At 42.8% G+C, this 23,098-nt stretch overlaps 1 protein-coding gene across 1 annotated transcript in view; it reads left to right on the top strand.

Moving 5' to 3' along the window:
- Positions 1-290: 290 nt before the first annotated feature.
- The window catches only part of pdia6 (protein disulfide isomerase family A, member 6), a 50,277-nt gene continuing 27,469 nt past the window's right edge, over positions 291-23,098 (top strand). Inside the window, exon 1 of the mRNA XM_055232123.1 lies at positions 291-301. The gene's annotated coding sequence lies outside the window, so the exon portion shown is untranslated. The remainder of the gene's footprint in view (positions 302-23,098) is intronic.

The raw sequence follows: 23,098 nt of genomic DNA, 5'->3' as shown, positions 1-23,098 counted from the left end.
CCTTTAGTTCAATAGAGACTGGCAATTCCATGGCTGAAATTATCCAAATTATTCTAGTGAAGGTGTGTGGAGTTTAAAAACACAGTGGAGCACCTCCTGTGTCACCACATGACATCACAAGGTGGAACAGAGTGTTTTCTGTTTGAGAGAAGAACTAACCCTAAATCTGCAGGGTTTGTGTGTTAAACATGTGTAAATGAAACAAAACACAACTCCAGGTCTGTTTGTGATGAGGAAACATAACATCAGAAAACAGTGTAATGTGGGCCCTTAAAAAAAATAAATAAATGGTTTGTGTGATGTCAGTTCCTCATGTGGAAGAGCTCCGACCCAGTTGAAACGTGGCTGTGGAGAAAACCAAAGGCCAGTACACAGGGGGGAAATTCATAAGCCACAACTGTAACTTTTCTGTAGATAACTGACAAGAAGTCTGTTTTCTGAGGCGTTTTGAGTATAAAAAAAAGCCAAAACAGGCAGATTAACTTAAAACTGAAGCATGAAGTTGAAACTCCAGGTTCATTTTGTTGATATATTTAGTGTGGTATGATTCTGCTTTCATCCCAAACCTCTACAGCCACGCAGCTGACTCTGTCCTCCGTGTGATCAATAATCTGATTTATACTTAGATGCAGTTGGAAGGTTAGATCAGCCTTGTCATGATACTAAAACAGTAAACTCGACACTTTTGATATTTAGGAATAGACTTGATGTTCAACACTGAGGCCGATGCCACGATGATAATAAAAACAGTATTTAATAATAATATTGCTTTAGTCTTATACAGCGCTTTTCCAGATGCTCAGATGCTTTACAGTTTCACACTCGGTGGTGGTGAGCTACTACTGTACACACAACTGTCCTCAGTCACAGTAGCACATTTTGAAGCGTGATAATCTTGAAACTACTTAATGCCACTGATACAATAACAATAGCTCAAGATAATAATAGTGAAACATTTTTAAAGAATAAGCAGTTTTTCAACCCTCTACAACTCACATCGTATTGCATGTTGTGACAGGCCTACACAGACACCACATTACTTGTTTACTAGATAGAGCTTATGTTACCCTGGCTTTAAAAGCATGGACAGTGCATTATATAGAACCTTAATGTCTTTTCCATAGGATTGACTTAACCTCAGAACACTGGCGGATCTGTGACCTGGTGTTAAAGAAAACGGCCATCTTGAAATAGCCCCTAATGGCCCCGTCCCCCGGGAGCGCGCGGGGCCATTTATTTATTTATACCGCGAGTCAGAAGGGATATGTGACCGTAATGAGGCTCAGATCAAGCCTGAGCCAGGCCCGTGCTGTCAGATTCAGCGTGATTTATGAGCGCGCTAGGCTATGCTAAAGTGCACCCGATTATGATGAATGGAGATCGGGCGAAAGCAGCGGACACAGCATTGATTGGACAAACTGCTCCTCAGGATGAGATGCATTATGGGTACAAACATCGACAGAGAGTGTTGTGTAGAAATATGCTAGGTTAGCTTCTACTGTCACGAGAAAATACTGTAAAACTATTTTAGAGCAGACATATTATGCTTGTGTCTGCTATATTGTTATAATCTATGACACCTCTGGACCATTATGTTATAATTTGCACATTTTGAATCACAATATTGATCTAAAGCGATTTAATAGAAGAAACAAGTTTGCTGACTTCTGCATTTGAAAACTGTGATGCCCAATGTGAGCTGATGTCGCTATGAACTTCATCATAACAAAATGTCGTAGGTTAACCCTAACCCTGCAACCTCCTGTGGATTTAATTCAGGTTTATTTGTATAGCACATTTTAAATAGCTTCTCTTAAATGCCAGGGAGAAGACGTGGCTTTAGTCTTAAACTGTGTTAAAGACTGAGAGGATCTGACAGGAAGAGGGCGCTGTTCCATAGTCTGGGCGCTGCCACAGAAAAGGCTCTGTCACCTCTAGTCTTGAGTCTGTCTTTGGGCACAGTCATCGGACCTCAGGGCTCTAGGTGGAGCATAGGGCTGAAGTTACTCCCTTAAATAAAAAGTAAAGTGCAGACAGAGGACCCATGGAGTGCAGAGAGAGGACCCATAGAGTGCAAACAGAGGACCCATAGAGTGCAGAGAGAGGACCCATAGAGTGCAGAGAGAGGACCCATAAAGTGCAAACAGAGGACCCATAGAGTGCAGAGAGAGGACCCATAGAGTGCAAACAGAGGATCCATAGAGTGCAGACAAGACCCATAGAGTGCAAACAGAGGACCCATAGAGTGCAGAGAGGACCTATAGAGTGCAAACAGAGGACCCATAGAGTGCAGAGAGGACCTATAGAGTGCAAACAGAGGACCCATAGAGTGGAGAGAGAGGACCTATAGAGTGCAGATAGAGGACCCATAGAGTGCAAACAGAGGACCCATAAAGTGCAGACAGAGGGCCCATAGAGTGCAGAGAGAGGACCCATAGAGTGCAGAGAGAGGGCCCATAGAGTGCAGAGAGGACCTATAGAGTGCAAACAGAGGACCCATAGAGTGCAGAGAGAGGATCCATAGAGCACACACATTTAAACACAATCAAGAACATATAGATAACACTAGCGAGCAGGGGATTTTTTTTTTATTTGTATCAAAATGACTATGTGACTACGTATCATTGATTAAGAAAATTAAATCGGAGAACAAAGTGCATCTGTCACAGTGGGCGTGTAGTGGTGGTGGTGAAAATGGGGGTTGATTGGAGCAATGACACAGGAGAACAATCACTCCAAATACAACTTCAGTTCAAAGCTCTGAAAAAAGTAAGTCTTGTATAATAGGTCCACTAAAAAATAAAAAACACTACTATGTTTGGTTTGCTAGAGGACTTGTAAATGTGTGTGCACTTGTTGTTGTACTTACTCGTGGAGAGAATACATTTTAATGAGAGCAATCAGCAAATGGTAAAAGGTTGCAATTAATTATGATACTGTGGTGCTCTATAGAAAACAAACGGTCACATCTGCACCAGGCGCTGATAGAAGCCTGACCAGCCATGAACACAAGCTTTCCTACACTTTACAAAGGCAGGTCTGGATCTGTTTTATCTTCTGGAGTTCTCAGCGGTGTGATTGACAGGCAGATACAGCTAAATATTGATGGGCAGATATATGACCCCCCAGGGTCTAGACTCCACCCTCAGGGTCTAAGCTCCAGGGGATTGAGATTCTATCACATGATAAATAGCCACATTTGTATATATGGCTTTTCCACTCAAAGAGCTTTACATCAACAAACTACTCACCCATTCACACACAAATTCATACACCACCCATGTTCCTGCATGACAATTCTCCAGAAATACACAAAAACATGATACAAAACTGTACACAGAAACTTGACAAACCCGATGTGATGTGCAGTAGTTTCATTAGTGGGATGCAGCTGATTGTGTTGTGATATCGCTCTGAAGGGGGAGAAACAGCAACAGAGCAAAAGGAGCAGGGACTATAAAACTTGTTAATATGTTTTTTTCAGGGAATACAGCTGTCCCTCATTATATTGTGGTTCATCTTTTGCAGTCTCGCTGTTTCGCAGATTTTTTTTGGTGCAATTTTACATGTTGTTTTTTTACAATCTATGAATGTGCATTGTGTTCTGCATCCTGATATGCTAAGGGACTGTAGACCGTTGTCCATCAGTCTCCTCTGTGCCGTGTCTCCTGTACAGTACAGAATACATAAATGTTGGATCGCCAGGACGAAGAGGCATGATCAGAGGAAATGTGAAATACACGCTAGTCACTGTTAATTAATTAAACAAGAGAAATGTGAGAAAATGTTAATGCTTGTGTGAGAAAAGTGTATAAAGTGTGTGGTGAGGGGATTTACAGCTGCAAAACATATAGAATATTTGTAAAAAATAAAGCTGAATATTTTGCGGATTTTGCCTATTGCGGGTTATTTTTAGAACCCCTGTGATAAACAACTGATCACTGTATAGCATTTTCAGAACAATAAAAGGTGACACAGTGATCTAAATATGTTACAGTGGCTTGCAAACGTATTCATCTCTCTGGAACTTTTTCACATATTGTCACATCACAACCACAAATTTAAATACATTTTCTTAGCATTTTATGTGAATGAGCAAGATGAAATGGCACAAGTGTGAAGTGGAAAGAAACATTTTACAAGATTTCCATTTTTATTTTTTTTTAAATAAAACTTAAAATGCAGCGTGCAAAAGTATTCAGTCCCCTTTTTCTTGAATGCAACCTATCGCTTTTAGAAGTTGCCTGATGATTTTGTAAAGATTGAATGTTGACCTAATGATTAAAAAGAGTCCCCCTGTGTGTAATCTTGTCTCAAAAAAAGATGTCCCAAGCATCTCAAGGAGCTCTGTTCAATCCATCATCTGGAAATGGACAGAGTATGACACAACTGCAAACATACCCAGACATGGCCGTCCACCAAAACTTACAGAACGAACAAGAAGACACTCATCAGAGATGCAGCCAGAAGGCCCATGGTGACTCTAAGAGATGCAGAGATCCACAGCTCAGGTGAGGGAATCTGTTCACAGGACGACTATTAGTACTGCACTACACAAATCTGGTCTTTATGGAAGAGTGACAAGAAGAAAGTCACTGTGGAAAACCATCCATAAAAAGTCTTATTTACAGTTCACTAGAAGTCATTTGGAGGACACAGCAAACATGTGGCAGAAGGTGCTCTGGTCTGATGAGACCAAAATCAAACCTTTTGGCCTAAAAGCAAAACGCTACATGTGGAGAAAAACTAACACTGCACATCACTCTGAACACACCATCCCCACAGTCAAACACGGTGGAGGCAGCATCATGCTGAGGGGGCTTTTCTTCAGCTGGAACAGGGAAGCTGGTCAGAGTTGATGGGAAGATGGATGGAGCTAAATACAGGGTAATCTTGGAAAAAACCTGTTGGAGTCTGCAAAAGACTTGAGACTGAGATGGAGGTTCACCTTCCAGCAGGACAATGATCCTAAACATAAAGCCAAAGCGACAATGGAACGGTTTCAAGCAAAACATATTCATGTGTTAAAATGGCCCAGTCAAAGTCTGGACCTAAATCCAATTTAGAATCTGTGGCAAGATCTAAAAACTGCACTTCACAAACGTCTCCATCAAATCTGACAGAGCTTGAACTGTTTTTCCAGGAAGAATGGGCGACATTTCAGTGTGTAGGTGTGTAAAGCTGGTGGAGACATAATCTAAAAGACTTGCAGCTGTAATTGCAGCAAAAGGCAGTTCCACAAAGTATTGACTTGGGTGGCTGAATACTTTTGCACGCTGAACTTTTCAGGTTTTTTTTTTTTTTATCTGAAAATTATGTATAATTTTCTGTCTACTTCACACTTATGTACCATTTTGTGTTACTTATGCACATAAAATGCAAATGTAAAAATATTTAAATTTGTGGTTATGACTTGACAAAATTTGAAAAAGTTCTAGGGCGATGAATACTTTTGAAAGCCACTGGTATGTGTTAGCAGTTAATACCCCATTGAAGTAAAGTGCCCAGTGCCGTTTCTCCGGCTGGTCCCGCTCCTCCTGAAGCCTTCTCACATAAAGAGGAACATCTCTCTCCCTGAGGCCTGAAGTTCTGCGTCAGTTTGAAAAGTTCAGATCTCTGCATTTACTTTCATCAATCCCCCACAATCCCCCACAGTGCCGCGAGGAGGAGACATGAGCAACTCTACAAGCTCCCTCCCCCTGAGTATCTCTTTCTCTCTCTCCTCCCTCCCTCTGTCTCCTTGCTAGCTCCTATCTCTCTCTGCTTTTCATTTTTCTTCTCTCTTTCCTCCTTCTCTATCTCTCTCGCGAAGTGTCTGTTCCTCTCTCTCTTTCCTCTTTGTCTCCTTGTTAACTCTTAACTCTCCCCTCTATTTTTCTTCCTCTCTCTTTCCTCCTTCTGTCTCTCCCATCTTTATCTTGTTCTCTTTATCTCTCTCTTCTCCCTCCTATTTACCCTCTCTCTGTATATTTCTCTTAATCTCTCCGTTTCTCATATTGCTTCTTTTCCTCCTCTCTCTCCCTCCATATTACCTCTCTCTGCATTGTTTCTCACCTCTTTTTCTCTCTCTTTCCTCATTCTATCTTCCCTCTTTATCCCTTTCTCTTTCCTCTTTCTCTTCTCCCTCCTCTCTACCCCAAACTCTCACTCCACTTGTCTTAATTTCTATCGTAATGACTGACAGGGGGACCAAACAAACAGAACTCGGAGAAAAGTTTAACAATGTTTATTGACAGTTTTAAATGTGCAAATGAGACGGGGTCTGAGACGAGGTGAGCTGGGTCAGAAGAGGTGAGATTCGTACCAGTCGTGGAGAGCAGGGTCAGAGACAGAGGAGCTGAGCGGGTCCAGGTCGCGGAATCTGACGAGGAGCAAAAATATCCAACTTAGAATGAGTCACAAAGAGCAAAAACATGAAACTGAGCCAAGCAGAGTTGTACCACTGTGGATACGTGGACAATCTGGTGCTGAGTGTCAGGTCCTGGCTCCTTCTGTCCTCCCCAGGTGTAGCTTGATTGTTGATTAGATGCAGGTGTGTGTGGGAGGAGCCCGAATCTCCACCCAGCTCCAGACTCAGATACTGAAGGGAGGAAGGAAAACAGTGCAAAAGGACAGGACAGACTGGGATCATGACAATTTCTTTATTATTCACCTCCTCCTCCTCTCTCCCTCTCTCCTTCTCTCCTCCCTCTGTTCTGGCTATGTGTAACCTCCTTCTCTTCTCTCTCTCTCTCTCTCTCCTCCCTCTCTTCTGGGTATGTGTAACCTCTCTCTCTTCTCTCTCTCTCTCTCTCTCTCTCTTTCTTTCCCTCCTCCTCTCTCCTCCCTCTCCTCTGGACATGTGTAACCTCCTCCTCTTCTCTCTCTCCTCCTCTCTCCTCCCTCTCCTCTGGGCATGTATATTCTCCTCACACTTGGCTCTTTACAGAGTTGCTAAAATAACACTTTTCATACGCCTGCTCTCTTTGTATCTCATGGTGATGTGCCTGTTTTTTTTATGCCAGATGCCCTCTCTGTCATCAGCAGCCTCTGTAGTAAAATAGCCTGGTAGCCGCCGCATTCCAAATAGGAAATGATTATGGGCGCAGTTCTGGATCCAGTTCACTATCTATAAAAAAAAACTGTGGCCCCTCTCGCTGGACACACAGGACACACGGAGACCACTGGACTTCTTCTGGGTGAGGGCAGAACAGCCAGTGGGTGAAGGAGGACAGGGTGCATCTGTAAACTCTGTAAACTCTACCCACAACCACAGTGTCAGGGTCTGGAGCATGATTGGTCTAGCTGTTGTCCACACTTCCAATTCCATCCCTGCTGCCAGGTGTTTGTAATCTGAAACACCTTGCTGTAATCGGGCCAGTCTTTTGTGATGTCACCAGCTACTTGAAACTGCAGAGGTCACTGGAGGTTGCACACTCTCAGATTTAGATGTTTTTGACCAGGAACAATGGAAAATGTTATTTAATCATCATATTCACAGTTTAGTAGTGATAATAGGATCTCTCTGTCCTGCCTCTTCTCTCTTTCTCCTCCTCTCCATCTCTTTTCTACACTACCTTACTTCTCCTCCTGCTCCTCCTCCGCATCTCTCTCTCTTCTTCCTCTCCCCCCTCTCTCTCTTTTCTTCTACCTCACTCCTCCTCCTCTGCATCTGTCTCTTCCTCCCCCTGTCCCCCTCTCTTTTTTCTCTTCTACCTCCTTTGTCCTCCTGCTTCTCCTCTCCATCTCTCTCTCCTCTTCCTCTCTCTTTTCTCTTCCACCTCACTCCTCCTTCTGCTCCTCCTCTGCATGTGTCTCTCCTCCTCTCCCCCTCTCTTTTTTCTTTTCTACCTCACTCCTCCTGCTCCTCCTCTCCATCTCTTGTTGTTGTCACCTGTTGATCATTCTCATTCTCAAAGACTGTACCCACACTTTCTCCTTTAGTCCTCCAAACCGTGCCCCTCCTCACTGTCCCCTTTTGTCCAGATCCCACCACTACCCACACCCTCAATCCCCCCTTTTGTCTTCCAGACCTCACACCTCCTCTCCCATCACCCTCCCTTTGAGCCTTCGAGACCCCCCCTCACTCTTGCCTCACTCTCTCTTTCAGTCCTCCAAACCCTGCGCTCCCTCTCCCCTTTAATCCTCCAGACCCCCCCCCCCACTCTCCCCTTTAGTCCTACAAGCACCCCCCCACTTTCCCCTTTAGTCCTCCAGCATCCCCCCACTCTCCCCTTTAGTCCTCCAGCCCCCCCTCATTCTCCCCTTTAGTCCTCCACACCCTCCTCACTCTCCTCTTTAGTCCTCCAGACGTCCCTCACTCTCCCCTTTAGTGCTCCAGACCCCCCTCCCTTCTCACTCTCCCCTTTAGTCCTCCAGAGCCCCTCACTCTCCCCTTTAGTCCTCCAGACGTCCCTCACTCTCCCCTTTAGTCCTCCAGACTCCCCCTCCCTTCTCACTCTCCCCTTTAGCCCTCCAGACGTCCCTCACTCTCCCCTTTAGTCCTCCAGAGCCCCTCACTCTCCCCTTTAGTCCTCCAGACATCCCTCACGCTCCCCTTTAGTCCTCCAGACCACCCTCACTCTCCCCTTTAGTCCTCCAGACCCCCCCCCCTCCCTTCTTACTCTCCCCTTTAGTCCTCCACAAAACGATGAAGTCTTTATGTTCTTTTGCATATGTCTTATTGAACTTTGTGCAGTAGTAGTCGATGGTGTCCACATTCGTCTCCGTCCTCCCTCTCGTCCTCTGACCACAGTCCATTTCACACAGCCCGCAGGTAAACCATTATAACTCATGTACCTCAGACGCACGCGCTGATGAATCGCCCGCTAAACGCCGTCTTTACGAGCGGCCATCTTGGAGTAATTGTGCGGTCACGGCTCATAAAGTGTTACGGTGGAGATGAGGAGATCAGAGCAGGTAAGTCTATCAGAGGAGGGTCAGAGAAGGCCAGGTGGAGGGGTCAGCGACGTGAACGGTGCTAAAGGGACAAATCGACTACCGCACATATGTCCAAAAACCCAGCGTCGGCTCGGAGTTTGCATATTAAAAAGGCAGTGGCTCAGTTGGTACTTAGGTACTTAGAGAAGCCATTTTGTTCTTGTGTCTGCTCTATAGTTATAATCTATGACACATGTGGATCAATATGTTAGTGACAAAAAAATGAGATATTTGTGAAACTATCTCTCTTGGAGCCCAAACGCTAGTCGTGATGAAGATGAGATTGAGAAGTTGAGGAGGCTGATGGTTCTGCTGCTGCTGGAGATAAATACCACTAATTTTAATCTCCATTTTAATCTATAGTCAATCAGGGCATATATTTTACAGGAGAAAGTGGGCGGGTTGGAGCCCATGACAAGCTCCTCCCACACACTCATGCATGCACACGCACACACACATACACGGATACACACACACATACAGGGCAAGTCGGTCAGTTCCCAGATGTGAGGTAAGATCATAGTCGGAGGGTCTGAGCGCTCTGTCTGTGGGGGAGAAGGGAGGAGGGAGGAGGGAGGAGGGACAAGGGATGAGGGAGAAGGGGCGAGGGCTGAGGGAGGACGGAGAAGGGATGAGGGAGGACGGAGGGAGGAGGAGAGAGGAGGTAAGAGGGAGGAGAGATGAGGGAGGAGGGCCGAGGGAGGAGGGCCGAGGGAGGAGGGACGAGGGAGGACGGAGGACGGAGGAGAAAGGAAGGACAAGGGAGGAGGGAAGGAGGATGGAGCAAAGAGGAGAGACAACGGAGGAGGGCCGAGGGAGGAGAGGCAAGGGAAGAGGGACGAGCGAGGAGGAGGAGGAGGACGGACAATGGAGGAGAGATGAGGGAGGAGAGACGAGGGAGGAGGGAGGAGAGACGAGGGAGGAGAGACGAGGGAGGAGGGAGGAGAGATGAGGCAGGAGGCAGAAGGGACAAGGGAGAAGGGTGGAGGAATGGGTGTATGGGTGGAGGAGTGGGTGTGAGGGTGGGGAAGTGGGTGGGTGGGTGGGTGTGTGGAGGAGTGGGTGTGTGGGTGGAGGAGAGGGTGTGTGGGTGGAGGAGTGGGTGTGAGGGTGGGGAAGTGGGTGGGTGTGTGAGTGGAGGAGAGGGTGTGTGGGTGGAGGAGAGGGTGTGTGGGTGGAGGAGTGGGTGGAGGAGTGGGTGGAGGAGTGGGTGGAGGAGTGGGTGTGTAGATGAGCTCACACCGCTTTTACACCTGACAGGTTTACAGTCACATAAATATATTGGTTTTAACATAGAGAATTCAGAGGTGAAATGTAACAAAGTAAAAGTTGTAAAGTACTATACTTAAGTACACAGTTTAGGTATCTGTACTTTGCTTAAGTACAATTTACTGTGGATACTTTTTACTTTTACTTCACTTCATTTGAGAGCAGTATCTGTACTTTCTACGCAACGAAATTTTTGAACTGGACTGAAATGTGAAAGTATTGTCTGAGATTTTATTCTTTTACAAATTCATATAGTTTGACCAAATAAAAATATACAAATAAAAACAGCTGGAAAAAACAACAACTCTCACTTTGGGAAGAGGTATAAGGATCAGGTATCCACATTTCACACTTCGCCCCTACAGAGAGGTGTTTGTAATGAGAAACATCTGGCTGTGATCAGGGCAGCTGTGTGTTATGTCACATATTACTTGAAATTGCAGTGGCCTCTGGAGGCGGCACACACACACACACACACACACACACACACACACACACACACACACACACACCAGTTTTTGAATGTTTTTGACCAGGAAGCCACAAATGTACCTAGTTTGCACAAAAGTAGCCACAAAATGATTAGAAACAGTAGACAATGCTATTCAAACATCAGATGCACAATTTGCAAGTTTTGTGTTTAGCTCCACTTTAACTTTTACTCTGTACTGCATTTTACGAGGCCTGTGACATCACACCTCCACACCCTCACTCTCCCCATCCATCCATTTTCTTCCTCTTATCCGGGGTCGCGGGGGCAGCAGTCTAAGCAGGGACTCCCAGACTTCCCTCATCCCAGACGTGTCCTATAGCTCCTCCAGTGGGACCCCAAGGCATTCTCAGGCCAGAGAGACATAGTCCTTCCAGCCTGGGTTTTCTCCGGGGCCTCCTCCCAGAGGGACATGCCCAAAACACCTCTCCAGGGAGGTGTCCAGGAGGCATCCTGAAAAGGTACCTGAGCCACCTCAGCTGCTCCTCTTGACATGGAGCTTTACTCCAAGCTCCTCCCGTGTGACCGAGCTCCTCACCCTGTCTCTAAGGGAGTGCCCACCCACCCTGCGGAGGAAACCCATTTTGGCCACTTGTATCTGTGATCTTGTCCTTTCGGTCATTACCCAGAGCTCATGACCAGAGGTGAGCGTGAGACGTAGATTGACCGGTAAATCGAGAGCTTTGCCTTTCGACTCAGCTTCCTTTTTTACCCACTCTCCTTATTCAACAAATCTATTTCCATGGAGACAATCCACCAGACTAAATTACAGAGTAAACCTGTGGAGACAAAAGACGATCCAACAACAACTGTGGAACATACCAAAGCATCACCATGGCGACAAGCAGGTGGTGTGGTGTTGAAAAGGGTGTAGCAGTGAGCGAGAGCCAGTGCTTTTACTGTTGCGTCTCTGAATAGGTGAATATGTTTGAATCACATTAATCACAGATGTAGTGAGAATGGCTGAGTAAACACGAGGAGCACACAGCAGAACAATGTGCCTTTATGAGAGAGCAGAGAGAGGCCAGATCAGCTTACCTCAGACAACAGCCCATCAGCACAAAGACAGAACAGAGGCGCTTTAAAGGCCCGATAGTGCGCAAAATGGACTATTGTGAGGGTTAAGCCATGTTTTAATGCTTTTACCTCCTCAAAAACATACTTGAAGTTATGTTTTGTTTAATTCACACATGAGTCTTTCTCATCTCCAAAGCTCAAAATGCTCTTTTCCACCTTGTGATGTCATGAAGTGGTAGTTTTCAAGTTCACAGCTCCTTTTACCTTTAGTTCAGTAGAGATTGGCAATTCCAGAGCTGAAATGATCCAAATGATTCTAGTGAAGGTGTGGAGTTTAAAAACACGGTGGAGCACATCCTGTATTACCACATGATGACATCACAAGATGTAACAGTGTTTTCTGTTTAAGAGAAGAGTTCAGCCTAAATCTGCAGGGTTTGTGTGTTAAACATGTGTGAATGAAACAAAACACAACTCCAGATCTGTTTGTGATGAAGAAACATTAGAACAGATCAGAAAATAGCTAAATATGAGCTCTTTAAAACTACTGAGGAGGTTGCAATTTGATCTTTTCCTGTTCTCCTGCATTTTTTCGCTGTGTGCAGGAGCCTCTTATCCAGGTCGTTCTTGTAAAAAAACATTAGTTTAATCTCATATTCGCTTGATGGAAATGTTTTGTATAGGAGCCTGACAGATCAGAGCTCAGTATTTGAAAGTCAAATGAGAGTCTCATTGTAAAGTGAATGATGAAGTGCTGCCATCTCTGTAATACTGCAGTATTCAAATACTCTGTGGTGCTCTGTCTGACGTCAGACCCAGTGACTGCTCTAAGTGACACTCAGGTCAAACCATTGTCCCACCACAGCTCATTTGGGTTCAGTGAATCATTTAAAGATATGAATCATGTTTTCATCGTGTACTTAGCAGAATTTGACCTAAGTTGAGCACCCATCTGTCAGGAGCAGTGATGGGTGACTACAGAGGTCACCCATGAGGGCTGTTCTACAGATCTGAGCCTTAATTGTGGTCAGGAGTAGCAAACTGGAGGATTAAGTTCAGTATAGACAGGTCATGCCTAATGTGAAAGCTCAGAACCTCCAGAACTGGCTCTGTGCACAACACCACCCTCAACCTCACTGTTAGCGTCACTACTTCCTGTTCTGTTAAATCTCTATGAGGTTTTCACAGAGTCACGCTAAAGTGAATAAATATTTAAAGATGAGGCAGTGGACGGGGAGCTGTGGGTGGACATCACTTGGCGTGTCTCAACTCGTCGGCTGCATTTGAAGGACACTTACATCACTTCCGGCATGACAACAGGATGTCAGCACTGAACTGGCAACCCAAACAAGAGAGTCATGTGAGGCTTATTCTGCTTTCTGACTGGATAATTGCCTAGAGAACCAGAACCCTAAATTACATAAACAACTTGTCCATCATGTCCCGTGTTTTTGCAATCAAGAATAAACCAGCATTACCAGCATTATTGTTATCAGTGAAAACTATATATGAAATCCAAATGTTACGTACATTCCTCGTCTCTGGGACATGTTGGCTGCTGCTCTCGTGTGTGTACGGTGTGTCCTCTCCAAACATATGAAACTCACTCACTGCTCATTTAAGGCTGTTTTAAACCCTGACATGTGAAATATGGAGAGCACATCTGTTCACTGCACAGACCTGAATAATGCAGGTGTGAGATGGGACTGTGTCTATATGAACAGGACGATTCATCTGAGGAGCAGGTGCTGACGTGACGGTCCACTCTGGAAGTACCTCAGGCTAAAACACCACACAAGAGCTACATTATCAGGGACTGTAAGTATGCACAAATCCCGCTGGTTTAAACCTAAAACATCTCTCTCTGATCTGAATGGTCTCACATGAAGCCTGTCCATATACTGAAAATGAGTCAGAATTAACAACTTGGATGTGTCCTCTGGGGCTGCAGTCGGTCGATGGAATCTTAGTCGACCAAAGGCTGCGCAAACAAAAATATACAAATAAAAACAGCTAAAAAAAAAAAAGAAAAAAAAGATCTATTCCAATGTTTCTGTTGAACAAAATTCAGCACAAATCTGTATCAAAACTGATAAATCTGAAGCCTTATAAGAACTTCCTCAATCTGACTTATAAGCCTTATAAGAACCCTCAATCTATGTTTTGTTGTTACTCTTTACATACATTCTTATGAAGGTACTTTAATACTATTTTTACTTAATGAAGGAATGAAAAATAAAATGTTGTTTTGTGAGGGCATCCTGAGTAAATCTTGTACTTTTGTGCCTCGTGAATATTGAGCATGGGCCACACAGAGAAGAAGGAAGGCTAATATAACCTGTAATTATCCTGAGTGTTTGTCCTCCCTCGTGTCCATGCTCTGACCTCAGCATGCTGCACATGTTTAGCCTCAGCCTTGTCTCCACTGGTCCACTTTGGAGCAGGTCATGTGGTCCCCAAGTATTTTCATGAAGTTCTTATATTACGTAAAATCGACTCTTGTGAGCTTTAAAACCATGTTATAATGTTGTTACCTCCTCAAAAACAGACCTGGAGTTGTGTTTTGTTTCGTTCACACATGTGGGCACTGTAAGTGAACCGTTTTCCTTGTCACAGCCTGAGCCTCACTCTCATGAGTCTGCCCCAGGGCAGCTGTGGCTATAATAGTTGCTTATCACAGAGTGTGGAGTGAACGAATTAGGCACCAAGTTGTAAAGCTAAGTTTTAGGGTGTGGTAAAGTACAACATAAGATTAACTCAATATTACCGTGGTGTTTGAGGGTCTGAAACTGATTCCGGGAGGTATGGCTCCCAGAGAAGAAGAAGCCACACAGTGCAACAAGATGATTGAGAAGAGAGAGAACATAGACTCATAGATATAAACTAAGGAATAATCTCTCACTAAACAACTGTATTTCCAGTGTTGTGACTTATATTGAGCTAACATGTTAGCAAAACAAAGCTAGCACATTAGCAACAACTATATCTATGCACAGCACTCACATAAAGACCTGAAATCTGCACAATGCCTCTAATATGAGCCAAAGTGAGATTGTATTGTCCATTCCAGTCTAGTCACAGCCTAGTCCAGTCTAGTCGGGCTATGTTTCTGTTGTAGGGAGTATTATACCTTGCATGATGTTGTCCAGGATGTCCAGGTCTGAGCTGGCAGTGAGTGTGTTCAGTACAGCACAGATGTTTCTCTAACACATCAGTTTCATAGTAGATATTCCATAATGTTAATAAGTCTTTAACTGCACAATAAAAAGGCAAACACACACACTGCTGTGGTTTTAGGAGCCTCCATACAGTTTGCATGTGTCCAGAGTCACATGACCCACTCAGAGCTATTCCATTACATCAGTCTCACTGTGGACATGCTGACCTTTATCAGGGTCAGGAGGGAGTCTGAAACACTTAAGTCAAGCTTTTAATAGAATCAAACTAGGGTTAAAGAAGTCATATTTATAACATGTGTGGACTACAAACATGGAGACAGCACACATGGGAAGGCAAGAGTTACCGTCAACAAAATGAGTCTAGTTCTGTGTTCATTTTGACAAACACATTAGTTAAAATTCAAAGAAATAACTTGTTTTAGGTTTCATATTACTCAGAGTAGAGCTGCTGCTCCTCCATATGGAGAGAAGTCAGCTGAGCCTCACTGAGGAGATGTTCTCAGGCATGTCCCACCTGGAGGAGGCCCAGGGAAGATCCCAGGGCATACTGGAGGGACTATGTCCTCTCAGAGGGCCTGGGAACGTCTCGGGATCCCCCCCAGAGGAGCAGGAGGAAGTGTGAAAAGGGAAGTCTGTGAGTCCCTGCTCAGACAAGAGGAGGGTACTCTGTTACATTTACATTTGAGTAACTTTTTTAATAAATTGTAGTTTTCTAGCAGCATACTTTTACTTGAGTAATATTTGTTTTGAAATAACAGTACTCTTACTTGAGTAAAAGTTGTGCTCCTCTTCCCTCTGTGAGTGAGTCAAAGTGACTTGAGCTTTATGTAACAATATGAAATGATTTGAACATTTGTGTTTCTTGCAGCTCCTTCAGATATGATTTAGTTTGTCTCATTTTTGTGTCTGTTTCAAAATACCAGATTTTGTGAATTATTTAATGTTTTGTCCTTCACATCACATTTACTTCAAATTATAAATAAGATGTTATGTCCCATAACATGCACACTCTTTATGTCACTCTTACTTGAATAGTAGTTTTTCCAAATACTTGTTTACTCTTACTTGAGTCATTTCTTGGACAACTATTTTGTACTGCTACTTGAGTTATATTATTTTGAATTAACTTCAACAGTACAGTACAATTTTTGGCTCTACCTCCTCTGTCTCAGATTGCTGCCTCCATGACCAGCCCCACATAAAGCCAAAGAAAAGTTAACTCATTTACAACATGAGTGTGTGGCACTTCAGTTTAAAGGGCTCATATGAGGCTGTTTTCTGATCTGTTCTAATGTTGTTTCCTCGTCATAAACAGATCTGGAGTTGTGTTTTGTTTCATTCACACATGTTTAACACAGAAAACCTGCAAATTTCGGCTGAGTTCTTCTCTCACATGGAAACATCCACCTTGTGATGTCATCATGTGGTAATACAGGAAGTGCTCCACTGTGTTTTTAAATTCCACACACCTTCACTAGAATCATTTGGATCATTTTGGCCCTGAAATTGCCCATTTATACTGAACTAAAGGTAAAAGGATCTGTTAAGTTGAAAACTACCACTTCATGACATCACAAGGTGGAACAGAGCATTTTGAGCATTGGAGATGTAACAAACTAATGATAAAGAGTTACTCAAACATGTGTGAATGAAACAAAACACAACTCCAGTATAATTGTGAAGGAAGCGATTGCAGACCAAGTTGAGAGTACTTTATTTAAAGGTTGAAGGTTTAAAGTTGAAAGAAGTTTTATCTGATCAAAAGAGTGAAACAGACACATGCGTCACACTACAATGGATCCATCCTGGTACTTATACCCTGAAAAAGGTACTATTTAAAGAAGGCTGGTCTTGAAACATACTCATCTTAAAATAAACATGTGTAACGTTCTTACTGAGAGCAATAAAACTGAGCCAAAATCAAACTTTCATCCAGATGTGTTTTTGAGGATGTAACAACACTTTAACTAAACCAAGACTTAAGACCCGTAGGAGTCGTGTGTACCAGCGTCACGTGCACCGCAGGTTGAGAAGCAGTGATAATACAAGCTCCATTAGCCCACGCATCTGTACAGCAACACGCACACACACACACATACGCACACAGCTCCAGCCCTGATGTGATAATGAGATGCATTTGTCTGAACACTGTTGTGCTTCCCTCCCACACACACATACACAAACACACCAAGCACACACACACGCACACACAGATAACAGAGATGCAACATAATGAGTCAGATGCCCTGCCGGGGATAGTTTATTGTGTGTAAATGTTAGTGCTTGGCAGTGGTGGAACAAGTACTCAGTTTTGTTAATTAAGCAAAAATACTGATACCGAAGCAAGTAAATACTCAAGTAAAGGTAATGTAAAATCTACTTAAGTAACAGTGTAAAAATGTACTTATAGAGTGCAAAGTAAAAGTATTTCGTGCAGGATTTGAGGTCTGTTAAAGCTTCAAATGTAGTGATTTTGATACAGATTTGTGCTGAATTTATTTATTTATTTATTTTTTTGGAGTTGTTTTTATTTGTATATTTTTGTTTGTCAAATTATGAACGTTCTAAAAATAAATCCATACTTTTACTTTTCAGTCCTTTTCAAAACTGTATATGAGTAGAAAGTACAGATACCTGCTCTCAAATATAGTGTAAATAAAAGTAAAAAATATCCACTTTTAAAATCGACTTAAGCAAAGTACAGATACCTCAAATGTATACTTAAGTACAGTACTTTACTACTTTTACTTTAAGGTCCACCAATGTTTTGTAGAAAGTGGTAATTCCATAGCTGAAATGATCCAAATGATTCTAGTGAAGATGGTAGTGGACATTGTATGGAGTGAAATATGGAGTTTAAAAACACAGTGGAGCACTTCCTGTATTACCACATGATGACATCACAAGGTGGAACAAAATGTTTTCTGTTTGAGAGAAGAACTTAATATGCAGGTTTGTGTGTTAAACATGTGTGAATGAAACAAAACACAACTCCAGGTCTATTTGTGATGAGGAAACAACATTATAACATAGGTCAGAAAATAGTGTAATATGGGCTCTTTAAAACTGGTCTGTTATTAATGTTCATATCTTGATTTAGGGGCAAAATAGTGAAATACAAATATCAGGATGATATAGAGCGGGTTAATACGAACATTTTAAGACCAAATGATGAGTCTGACAGCAGCAGTGACCGAGAGAGGGGTGACAATTTTTCGATGTAAAGTGAATTGGAGCCGATGGAGATGGATGCCCGCCCATGATCACTTCCTATTAGGAACATGGCAGCTAGCTCATTAGCTGTGTCCATTTATATAAACAGACTATGGTCCAGATTCAGGCTGTAGATAGATTTGTTTTGCTGCAAATTTGGCATCAACACACATTAAAACAATACAAACACATAATCAAACATTCACACTGGCTCAGAGTAACAATCGAATAAATACATAAAAAAAAAACAAATAGAACATTGAACAGAACAGAACATTGCTATCATTTGTTCATAAGGAGCGGCTGAAGGAGCAAAGCTGTTCCCATAATGCTTTGTTCTGCAGTTTGGCACTAGGAGCTTGCGTCCCGAGGGGAGGAGGTGGAACTGCTCAGATAGAGGATGGGAGTCACAGCTCACACACTCCAAATAGTAGTAGTAGTAGTAGTGTGTGTGTGTGTGTGTGTGTGTGTGTGTGTGTGGGTGTGTGTGTGTGTGGGTGTGTGTGTGTGTGTGATATTTAATTGTTATGTAATCAGGAAAATTAATGTCAGACTTTTTGATGGACCCCAGGAACACTAGCATCTACTTTGTACAAGCTAATGGGGCTCCAAACACACAAACAAACACATAAATAAATCTGACTCAAAATAACCACAACGCACTCTGCTTTAAAGAGACAATATTGTGCTATTTTTTTCTGAGGAGGTTTAAGATGTCATCCATGCATGTTTGATCTGACTCTAGCAATCTCTCCTGGGCCCTAATCGGGCTGTCCTTATGGTTAACTGCAAGATTCTGACCAAGGCTCCGCCCACAAGCCTACGTCACCCATGCTCCCACATGACAATTCTCCATAAATATACAAAGACATGATACAAAACTGTACACAGCAACTTGATAAACCTGAGGAGATTTATGTATAAAACCTTACACCCTATTACCAATAAAGGAACATTTTAATCTTCATTGTGTAATTGTATTGAGTATTGAGTGAATTCCTTACACTATTACCGCAGCCCTCCAACCAAGAGCAGCTCCGCCCCTCTCTGTGTGTGGCGTCAGGGCTGGAACAGTGGGTTTGAGTCTGACCCTGCAGCCACTGGTTAACCAGCAGATGTGTCTGATCCAACATGCCTTAACATCTTTCCTCTTGTAACCAAAATAATCTGTAGTGATGTGGTCTCTGTATCAGACTGTTGTGGTGTAAACAGAGCTGAGTCTAAAGGAAAAGCTCTTGATTTACTGGTCAATCTACATTTTACTCTCACCTATGGTCAAGAGGTTTGGGTAATGACAGGACAGGGACATCAAATCAATGCAATTTTATTTCTATAGCACATTTAAAATACAACTTAAGCTTAAAGTTCTTCACACAAAAGTAAACAAAAACAGATAAACAGAAAATATGACAGTAAACCATAACAATAAAACACCAGTACATCCTGTCTAGCCAGTGTTAAATGCCTGTGAACAGGTGCACATTCTCCCCCCTCAGCTGATAAAAAATAGTTAAAAATGTACTTTAAGTATTTCACGCAGAGTTTGAGGTCTTATAAACCTTCAGATGTAGTGATTTTGATAAAGATTTGGCTGAAAACAACTGAAGCGACATTTTTATTCTAGCTGTTTTAATTCATTTATGTGTTATAGTTTTGTTTGCTCAAATTATGAATGTGTTAAAGGTTCTATAATACGCAAAATGTACTCATGTGAACTTTAAACCACATCATAATGCTTTTACCTCCTCAGAAGCATACCTGGAGTTTTTTGTTTTTCCATTCACAGCTTTGAGTGATTCTTTATTATTAGTCTGTGTCGTAACGTCTAGGGGATCAATGATACAGACTCAGAGAAAAAAGATGAACAGTTTGTGAGTTTAATAAAATCAAGAGAATGTGAATACTGGTTGGAGGAGCTGGGTCGAAGGTGGCGGTGCAAGGTGGGAGAGTGTTTTCAGTTTGAGAGAACAACTCAGCCTAAATATGCAGGGTCTGTGTGTTAAACATGTGTAAATGAAACAAAACACAACTCTGGGGGTAGTTTTTCTGATGCGTGTCCCTGATTGGCTGATCCACCTGTCAATCACACTCATCTGAAAATGAGGAAATTCAGCAGTGACCAGACTCACATTTTCATAAAGTATTGAAGAAGTTTGTATTCTGGATCCAGGCAAACCAAGAACTGCATTTCAATAAAACTACTCATGACTATTCAAGCACTATTCAACAATTACCCAACAAATGTATGAATCTATGAAGGTGATGAATGTGGCATGTGTGAAATCGCTTTGGTTTAAAATGATAATTAACATGTGAAATAATGATCTCGTTTCATTTTCTGGTCCTGTATGTCTCAACACAAACCTTGATCTGTCCTGTGTAGGTGGTGTAATTGTGTTTATGTGAATGGATGCGCACTGTGAGTATTTGCTAATTTGTAATATTGGTAAAATCGCACAAGCCCAGGAAGAGTAGCTGTTAGAGTGCACTACAGACGCCAATACACAACAGTACATAATGTGGCAGTAGCCTTTTGTGTGTGACCTAAACCTGTTCTGCTGAGGTCCTATAACACAAACTTGACTCTTTTGATGCGTTTAGTCCTGTTCTAATGCTGTTCCCTCCTCAAAAACAGACCTGGAGTTGTGTTTTGTTTCCCTCACACATGTTTGAGTAACTTATTATTAGTCTGTCTATATCTCCAAAGCTCAAAATGCTCAGCTCCTTTCACCTCAAAGTTTAGTGTGTTGCTCATTGAAACCCACCGAGACACAGAGAGAAACGTGCAAACTCCACACATAAAGACCCTATGTGCAGTGTACACAAATGATACAATAGTGACCCCTAAATCAGGAAAACCAGGTAATGGAAGTTAATTTATTATTGGTTTGTAACTTTTCTATATAGTATTTTTGCTATAACCTGGCACCATACATCTTTCTGTTTTTTAAGGTCTATGTATTGTTGTGGGACAGAATTCATTGGGAGGTGAAATCGCACCACCAACCTGTGGGCCTGTGGGATTCGAACTGCCAACCTTTGGATCAGTGAACAGACACTCTGCCAACGTTTGGGAGTTATGTTTGTTTAAATGAGGTAAAACGCTACATCATCTCATTTCTTTCTGATCATGGTTCCTCTGATTCCTCATGATCAGATTTGCAGTTTACATGTCATAAATCAAATCCTACCGTGAGTCCTGGTTAAACAATAACAGTTTGGACTCATCTGTGGACTTAAACAGATTCACACTGATCAGAACAGAATAGAGATGCCTCAAGTGGGAGGAGTAAAGGAGGAGGACTTGTTGTGTATGTAAACAGCCGATGGGGCTGTTCAGGGCAAGTAAGAGTAAAGGAGAACATCTGCTGTCAATATGACAACATGAACTTGTGGCTCTAGGGCTGAGGCTCCGTGCTTGGTGCCAAGAGAGTTCTCACATGTCATTATGGTTTTAGTTTATATTCAACCAAGAGCTGTACCAGACACTGCCTGTAACATAATCAGTGGAACTGTTTCCAGGTTACAGACCCAGCATCCTGATGCCCTCTTCATCATATCAGGTGATTTCAACCATGTCACACTAAGCCCACATCAGACTGGTTTTACACAGTATGTTACAAGAGACAACAGAACACTGGATCTCTTCTCTGCTAATGTCAAAGAGGCCCACTGCGATACAGCCCTGCCTCCAATCACAAAACCTCACCACATCCTGTTTCTCCTTCAGCCACATTAACAGCCAGTTGGCAGAAAGAAACTGAACAGCTGAGGCTTGTGACAGTCTAAGGGACTGTTTTGAGAGGACACACTGGACACTCATGGATGAATATATGGACGTTGATGAAATGACACATAGAGAATGTCCTTCCAAAGAAAAACGCCTGCTGCTTCCCTAACAACAAGCCCTGGATCACCAGTGAAATTAAGTCACTTCTTAATCAAAAAAGGAACCCTTTAAAGCAGGGACAAAGCTAGTGCAAGACATGTCCAGAAACTGTTTAAAAGGTGCTTAAAACAAGCAAAGGAAGACTACAAAAACAAAGTGGAGAGGCAGCTGCAGGACACCAACATCAGGGAATTGTGAAAGGAAGTCTCTTACATCTCTCTGTAACCACAGATGGAAATGAAGGAAGAGCCAATGAGTTCAACAGGTTCTTCAACAGGTTTGACTCATTAGACTTTTCTACCTCCTACTCTCCCTTCACCGCAGCAGTTTTGACATCTTCTTCTCCGTTAACCTCTCCCCCTCCAACATCTTCAGAGACTCCACCCATCATCCATCAGTACTTCGTCTCCACCTCCTCGTCCATATCATTGTCTGATGAACCCACTCTGTCAGTGTGTGAACCAGCTGTACTGATGGAACTGAGGAATCTGTGGCCTGGAAAAGCTGCAGGTCCGGACGGCATCTGTCCACGTCTTCTGAAAGAACGTGCTGGTCTATGTGTGTTAGAGAAGCTCTTTAACCTGAGTCTGCAGGGTCCCTACTCTGTGGAAAAAGTCCTGTATAGTACCATTACCTAAAGTAGGACGCCCAGTTGAACCAAATCATTATAGACCAGCAGGTCTCCCCTCTCATATAATGTAAACATTTGAAATGTTGTTAATGAGAATCTTAAGATCACTGACTAAACATTCTCTAGATGCCCTACAGTTTGTCTACAACAAACATATTGGTGTTTGTTGATCCAGGTCATTATGTTAGGGTTATGTTTTTTGTTTGAACACCATCAGATCAACTGTTCTGTGTCTCAGAGACTTTTATTAGTAGCACAGGGGCTCCTCAAGGCACTGTTCTTTCTCCATTCCTCTTCATGTTATACACTACTGATTTTATTTACACCTCTGAGTCCTGCCACATTCAAAAATACTGACACAGCAATAGTGGACAAAAAGAGGAATACAGGAGTATCATAGAAAACTTTAATAGATTGAGCCAAGAAAACAGTCTCCAAAACAGAAGAGATGGTCATTGACTTTGGACACGGCATGTCCCCAGTTCAAACTG

This window comes from Periophthalmus magnuspinnatus, chromosome 24 (assembly GCF_009829125.3).
Source record: "Periophthalmus magnuspinnatus isolate fPerMag1 chromosome 24, fPerMag1.2.pri, whole genome shotgun sequence".
Classification (NCBI taxonomy): Eukaryota; Metazoa; Chordata; class Actinopteri; order Gobiiformes; family Gobiidae; genus Periophthalmus; species Periophthalmus magnuspinnatus.
This window is presented reverse-complemented; position numbering and strand designations above follow the sequence as displayed.